The sequence below is a fragment of the Rhinopithecus bieti genome, unplaced genomic scaffold (assembly GCF_001698545.2).
Source record: "Rhinopithecus bieti isolate Rb0 unplaced genomic scaffold, ASM169854v2 scaffold_23569, whole genome shotgun sequence".
Lineage (NCBI taxonomy): Eukaryota > Metazoa > Chordata > Mammalia > Primates > Cercopithecidae > Rhinopithecus > Rhinopithecus bieti.
Genome location: NW_016810816.1, coordinates 16,786 through 24,740, shown reverse-complemented (window position 1 = coordinate 24,740; position 7,955 = coordinate 16,786).

The following is a 7,955-nucleotide window of genomic DNA, read 5'->3' as shown; positions in this document are numbered from 1 at the left end:
GCATGCCTGTAATCCCAGCTACCTGGGAGGCTGAGGCAGGAGAATCGCTTGAACCCGGGAGGCAGACGTTGCAGTGAGCCGAGATCACGCCACTGCACTCCAGCCTGGGCAACAAGAGCAAAACTCAGTCAAAAAAAACAAACAACAACCAAAAAAAAAAAAAAAAAAAATCAAAATGATGGGAGAGTCCTGAAAGTGAGGTGGCATTATGAAGAAAGAAGGCTTTCATGCAGCTGCTTCTGGATTTGGAAGAAATTTTCTAAAGTTTAGTAACTAAGGTATAAAGTTAGCGACATTATGAATAAAATGTCAATGGAAGATTCTACAAATTAAATACTGCCATTAAAAAGAGGTGGGAAAGGTGCTGCTTTCATCTTCTGATCACAACAAGCAATCTCTCTGAGGCGCCCAATCCTAGCTCACGGCTTCCTCCATGAAGCTTTGGCTGACTACTGCAGTGGAAATTTTTTCTTCCCACTAAGGATCTTATGTTCAGATTGGTGGTAAGGGTAAGTAGTATACACTCAAATGAATAAAAATTAAAAAATTTCTGTTTTCTTTAAATTTTATTTTATTTTAAGTTCCAGAAACATGTGTAGGATGTGCAGGTTTGTTACATAGGTAAATGTGTGCCCAAAACATGGCTCTTAAAATTTGTTTAGAAATTGGAATTTGCCTTACTCTTCAGGTCTCAAAGGAGTGAGGTCTGTGATGTTCAGAGGATTACGTCTCTCAGAATGTGCTCTTCCAATTTAGTAAGTCTCTGATGTTCAAAGGATTAGGTCTCTCAGGCTGTGCTCTGAAGTCAATGCCAACTAAATCCCTTTAGAATTATTTCAAATATCTGAACCATTCTCTACTGGTGATATAAATATTGGCATCAACCTCTTTGTAAAACTATTCTCCCAAATGATCAAGAAGATAGAGCTTAATTGTGGGATCTACTTTAAAAACTGTTATCAGGCAACCAACTGGCCCCTCTAAAACTCTTACCAGGGAAAATTCAGGTGAGAAAGAATTTAAAACTTATTTTTGCTAGAAATATTAATCACATGAAACATTTATTTCTTTAAGTTATTTAAGGTTTATTTTTCTTAAAACTCTAATTTTTCAATGTTTTAAGATCTTTAAATTATTTTTTAAATCTGAAGTCTATTGTGTAAGCTTTAAGCAAATGACTATCATTCATTTGTATCACTTCTGAAATTATTAGGAGCCTAAATTTATACCAAGAGATAAAAGCACACATTTTTAGTAATAACAGAATACCTTAATGAAGACTATGAAACTTATTTGAATAATGTAGTTTGTTCTATTACTTATAAACTTGATGAAATGAATTATTAACCTCTACAATGAAATAGTGTTTAAAATTTTTGTGCTGGGCATTCCTATGTATTAAACAAATTATATACATAAGGACTATAATTTCAAACCAGTCTTTCAAACCCCAATATAATTTTGGGGAATGTTCTTTTTGATTCTTAGAGAAATAAAATATCATTGTAAAACTTATTTCTATCTGACCAATAGACAACTGGATGAACTGAAGGAAATTTTATATTATATAACTTCAAGCTGGCAAGGGCAAGGCAGTTAATGAAAAAGTTATTCAAATTACATAAGTTTCAAATGTTATTTTAAAAATATTGATCTTAAAGTTACATCAGCCGGGTGCAGTGGCTCATGCCTGTAATCTCAGCACTTTGGGAGGCTAAGGCGGGAGGATCACTTGAGATCAGGAGTTTGAGACCAGCCTTGCCAACATGGTGAAACCTGCCTCTACTAAAAATACAAAAAAATAAATAGCCAGGTGGGTGGCGCATGCCTGTAATTTCATACTTGGGAGGCAGAGGCAGGAGAATCTCTTGAACCTGGGAGGTGGAGGTTGCAGTGAGCCAACATTGTACCTCTGCACTCCAGCCTGGGCAACAGAGTAAGACCTTGTTTCAAAAAATAAATTTAAGATATATATAATATGTATATATACATCATCTTCAAGTAATCTGAGATTTGAAAGTTACTAATATTTTCGGAAACCAAAAAGAAGAGATCTTTTTATATCTTTCCAAAATCGTTTTCCTCTCTTCCCAAACTTCGGAGTATAGTTGTGGTTAATGAATATCCAGAAAACTGTCTACCTAGAAATATCTAGGAGGGTCAGTTAACCTTTTAAAACAAGTAGGTAGCATAAAGCAAGCATCCAATAACTATCAGCTCAATTAATAAATGATTCCCAAAGTAACAAAGATAAATAAGGTAGATTGAAACAAAATGCTCCCCAATAGGTAAGAACTCTTTGTCTATAAGTACATATAATGAGTAGATAATGAAAGTTTTTAAAGTATCCCAAAATTTTAATAAATGTGAACACCCTAGAATCTAGGAATACAATGAAAACATATGACATTTGAAAGAGTAAAAGTTGACACCAAAGAGATACTGCTTCCATAGAGGAGGTGACCTTAAGATTGCATTACCACGTGATATGAACATATGCCTGAATAGTTTTAGATGCAGGATTGCCAGCAAATTACTATTATTTATAACTGGTGATGCCATTATCATAAAAGTGGAGTAGGCAGCTGCTCAATGAATCCATTATAACATTATTCACAGCAGAATTGTAAAGTGCAGAAAACATTAGTTAAATTCCTATGATTATTGTGGACTTAAGTTATAAAACACTGCAGACCTAAAAGCATGCCATTTTGTTTGCTTAATAAAAAATTTATTTCCTGATTATTGAAGCAATAGCCATTGCAGACAATTTGAAATGGAGGAAAATATAAAGGAGAAAAATAACTGACCTCTAATTTTACTGCATAGAAAAAACTAGTACTATTTTGATGTATTTTCATGCTACTGTTTAACCTTCATATGTAAGCATTTATTTGGAAATTGCAATTATTTTGTTTATGAAACTTTCTATTTTGTTTTTTACATAACATATTTCTGTTTTATCATTACAATAATCTCCAAGGTAAACAGTATTTTTAATGATTGTACAATAAATGTCATCATGTGAATGATTCACATTTATTTCATCATAACTGACTAAATGGTTACACCACCACTTTCAGGTGTTTTGAATTTTTTATGATTGTGAATGAAATTACAATGGACATCATTTTATGTCAATCTTTGTAGGAGATTCTAATTATTTCTTTTTGGTCAATTCATTATTATTGGCCAAAGGATGTGAATGTTTAAGAGTTTCTTTAATTTATTACAAATAATTTTCTAATAATTGCACCAATTTTGGCTGACACTATATATTATCATTTCTTTTTTAAAACATCTTGCCATTTTAATAGACAAAATAAATATAGCCTCGTAGCTATTTCAAATTATGTTTCTCTGATTAGTAACGAAGTTAAAATTTTTTAATTTGTAAAAAATTGTATTTCCTTCTGATTTTTCTGTTCCTGCCATTGACCTGTTTTCTAGTGATTATGTGTACTGATTGCTTCCTAAAATACAACTAGAGAAACAATATCCTATTTATTCCAGTCTCCTAGTTTTTGTCTGATGCTTGATTTTTATTCACGATTTTTGATATATACTTATATAAATAAATTTGTCAACTTTTAACCCTTTTCTTGAATTTTTGATGGCATTTGAATTTCATGCACACATGAATAATTTTACATTGTATGCATAAATTGTATTATAAATAACTTGGATGGTTTCTAGTATAGGCATTTTTTCTCATTTCCCCTAATCTCTCTGTCTCCTCCCCACTTGCACCCACATCCCTTTTCCTCCCCACCCCAGAGGGGTACAAATACCTTAAAAATACCCTGTTTCCAAAGCATGTTATGTTTAAGTGTACACTCCAGTAGTATTTGAGATAGTAAATTACTAAGAATATACAACTCAAAACAGGCATTTAAATTTTTTATTGTGGTAGAAAATATATAACATAAAATTTATCATCTTAGTCATATTTAAGAGTGTAGTTTAATAGAATTAAGTATATTCACATTGTTGTATTAATACAGTCATCACCACTATTCATCTAGAACTTTATTTATCTTCCCAAACTGAAACTCTGTAACCAATAAGAAATAGCTCCCCATTCCCGCCTCCCACTGACAACCACCACTCTATATTCTGTCTTTATAAATTTGACTACTCTAGGTACCTGTAAATGGAGTAATAGAATATTGGTCCTCTTTCGACTAGCTTATTTCAGTTAGCATTAGGTCCTCAAGGTTGATCCACGTTGTAACATGTCAGAATTTCATCCCTTTTTAGGGTTGAATAATGTTCCATTGTATGTATACATCACCATTTATTTTTTCATCATCCTTGGACATTTGGGTTGTTTCCACCTTTTGGCTATTATGAATAATGCTGCTATTAACATTGGCATATAAAAATGGTTTTTTAAACAACACTGTTAATCAGTACATATATATTCATTNAGCACACATTTTAGTAATAACAGAATACCTTAATGAAGACTATGAAACTTATTTGAATAATGTAGTTTGTTCTATTACTTATAAACTTGATGAAATGAATTATTAACCTCTACAATGAAATAGTGTTTAAAATTTTGTGCTGGGCATTCCTATGTATTAAACAAATTATATACATAAGGACTATAATTTCAAACCAGTCTTTCAAACCCCAATATAATTTTGGGGAATGTTCTTTTGATTCTTAGAGAAATAAAATATCATTGTAAAACTTATTTCTATCTGACCAATAGACAACTGGATGAACTGAAGGAAATTTTATATTATATAACTTCAAGCTGGCAAGGGCAAGGCAGTTAATGAAAAGTTATTCAAATTACATAAGTTTCAAATGTTATTTTAAAATATTGATCTTAAAGTTACATCAGCCGGGTGCAGTGGCTCATGCCTGTAATCTCAGCACTTTGGGAGGCTAAGGCGGGAGGATCACTTGAGATCAGGAGTTTGAGACCAGCCTTGCCAACATGGTGAAACCTGCCTCTACTAAAATACAAAAAAATAAATAGCCAGGTGGGTGGCGCATGCCTGTAATTTCATACTTGGGAGGCAGAGGCAGGAGAATCTCTTGAACCTGGGAGGTGGAGGTTGCAGTGAGCCAACATTGTACCTCTGCACTCCAGCCTGGGCAACAGAGTAAGACCTTGTTTCAAAAAATAAATTTAAGATATATATAATATGTATATATACATCATCTTCAAGTAATCTGAGATTTGAAAGTTACTAATATTTTCGGAAACCAAAAGAAGAGATCTTTTATATCTTTCCAAAATCGTTTTCCTCTCTTCCCAAACTTCGGAGTATAGTTGTGGTTAATGAATATCCAGAAAACTGTCTACCTAGAAATATCTAGGAGGGTCAGTTAACCTTTTAAAACAAGTAGGTAGCATAAAGCAAGCATCCAATAACTATCAGCTCAATTAATAAATGATTCCCAAAGTAACAAAGATAAATAAGGTAGATTGAAACAAAATGCTCCCCAATAGGTAAGAACTCTTTGTCTATAAGTACATATAATGAGTAGATAATGAAAGTTTTAAAGTATCCCAAAATTTTAATAAATGTGAACACCCTAGAATCTAGGAATACAATGAAAACATATGACATTTGAAAGAGTAAAAGTTGACACCAAAGAGATACTGCTTCCATAGAGGAGGTGACCTTAAGATTGCATTACCACGTGATATGAACATATGCCTGAATAGTTTTAGATGCAGGATTGCCAGCAAATTACTATTATTTATAACTGGTGATGCCATTATCATAAAAGTGGAGTAGGCAGCTGCTCAATGAATCCATTATAACATTATTCACAGCAGAATTGTAAAGTGCAGAAAACATTAGTTAAATTCCTATGATTATTGTGGACTTAAGTTATAAAACACTGCAGACCTAAAAGCATGCCATTTTGTTTGCTTAATAAAAAATTTATTTCCTGATTATTGAAGCAATAGCCATTGCAGACAATTTGAAATGGAGGAAAATATAAAGGAGAAAATAACTGACCTCTAATTTTACTGCATAGAAAAAACTAGTACTATTTTGATGTATTTTCATGCTACTGTTTAACCTTCATATGTAAGCATTTATTTGGAAATTGCAATTATTTTGTTTATGAAACTTTCTATTTTGTTTTTTACATAACATATTTCTGTTTTATCATTACAATAATCTCCAAGGTAAACAGTATTTTAATGATTGTACAATAAATGTCATCATGTGAATGATTCACATTTATTTCATCATAACTGACTAAATGGTTACACCACCACTTTCAGGTGTTTTGAATTTTTTATGATTGTGAATGAAATTACAATGGACATCATTTTATGTCAATCTTTGTAGGAGATTCTAATTATTTCTTTTGGTCAATTCATTATTATTGGCCAAAGGATGTGAATGTTTAAGAGTTTCTTTAATTTATTACAAATAATTTTCTAATAATTGCACCAATTTTGGCTGACACTATATATTATCATTTCTTTTTTAAAACATCTTGCCATTTTAATAGACAAAATAAATATAGCCTCGTAGCTATTTCAAATTATGTTTCTCTGATTAGTAACGAAGTTAAAATTTTTTAATTTGTAAAAAATTGTATTTCCTTCTGATTTTCTGTTCCTGCCATTGACCTGTTTTCTAGTGATTATGTGTACTGATTGCTTCCTAAAATACAACTAGAGAAACAATATCCTATTTATTCCAGTCTCCTAGTTTTGTCTGATGCTTGATTTTATTCACGATTTTGATATATACTTATATAAATAAATTTGTCAACTTTTAACCCTTTTCTTGAATTTTGATGGCATTTGAATTTCATGCACACATGAATAATTTTACATTGTATGCATAAATTGTATTATAAATAACTTGGATGGTTTCTAGTATAGGCATTTTTTCTCATTTCCCCTAATCTCTCTGTCTCCTCCCCACTTGCACCCACATCCCTTTTCCTCCCCACCCCAGAGGGGTACAAATACCTTAAAATACCCTGTTTCCAAAGCATGTTATGTTTAAGTGTACACTCCAGTAGTATTTGAGATAGTAAATTACTAAGAATATACAACTCAAAACAGGCATTTAAATTTTTTATTGTGGTAGAAAATATATAACATAAAATTTATCATCTTAGTCATATTTAAGAGTGTAGTTTAATAGAATTAAGTATATTCACATTGTTGTATTAATACAGTCATCACCACTATTCATCTAGAACTTTATTTATCTTCCCAAACTGAAACTCTGTAACCAATAAGAAATAGCTCCCCATTCCCGCCTCCCACTGACAACCACCACTCTATATTCTGTCTTTATAAATTTGACTACTCTAGGTACCTGTAAATGGAGTAATAGAATATTGGTCCTCTTTCGACTAGCTTATTTCAGTTAGCATTAGGTCCTCAAGGTTGATCCACGTTGTAACATGTCAGAATTTCATCCCTTTTAGGGTTGAATAATGTTCCATTGTATGTATACATCACCATTTATTTTTTCATCATCCTTGGACATTTGGGTTGTTTCCACCTTTTGGCTATTATGAATAATGCTGCTATTAACATTGGCATATAAAAATGGTTTTTTAAACAACACTGTTAATCAGTACATATATATTCATTGAAATTTTGATGAACGTTGATACTAATTGCTGACATTTAAATTATGGATCAGCTTTACTTAACCCATACAGAGAAGTGTTGTTCTCTGGATCTTTCTGTGAAGACCTCAAAAGCCATCTTTGTGAAGATAATCTGATGTCTTTCTTCTTCAAAATGTGCTGGAAATATTCACAATAGCAGAGACAGGGAATCAACCTAAATGCCCATCAACAATTGACTGGATAAAGAAAATGTGGTACATACACACCACGGATACTGTGCAGCCATAAGAAAGAATGAGATCATGTCCTTTGTAGTAACATGGACAGAGCTGGAGGCCATTATCCTAAGCAAACTAATGGAGGAACAGAAAACC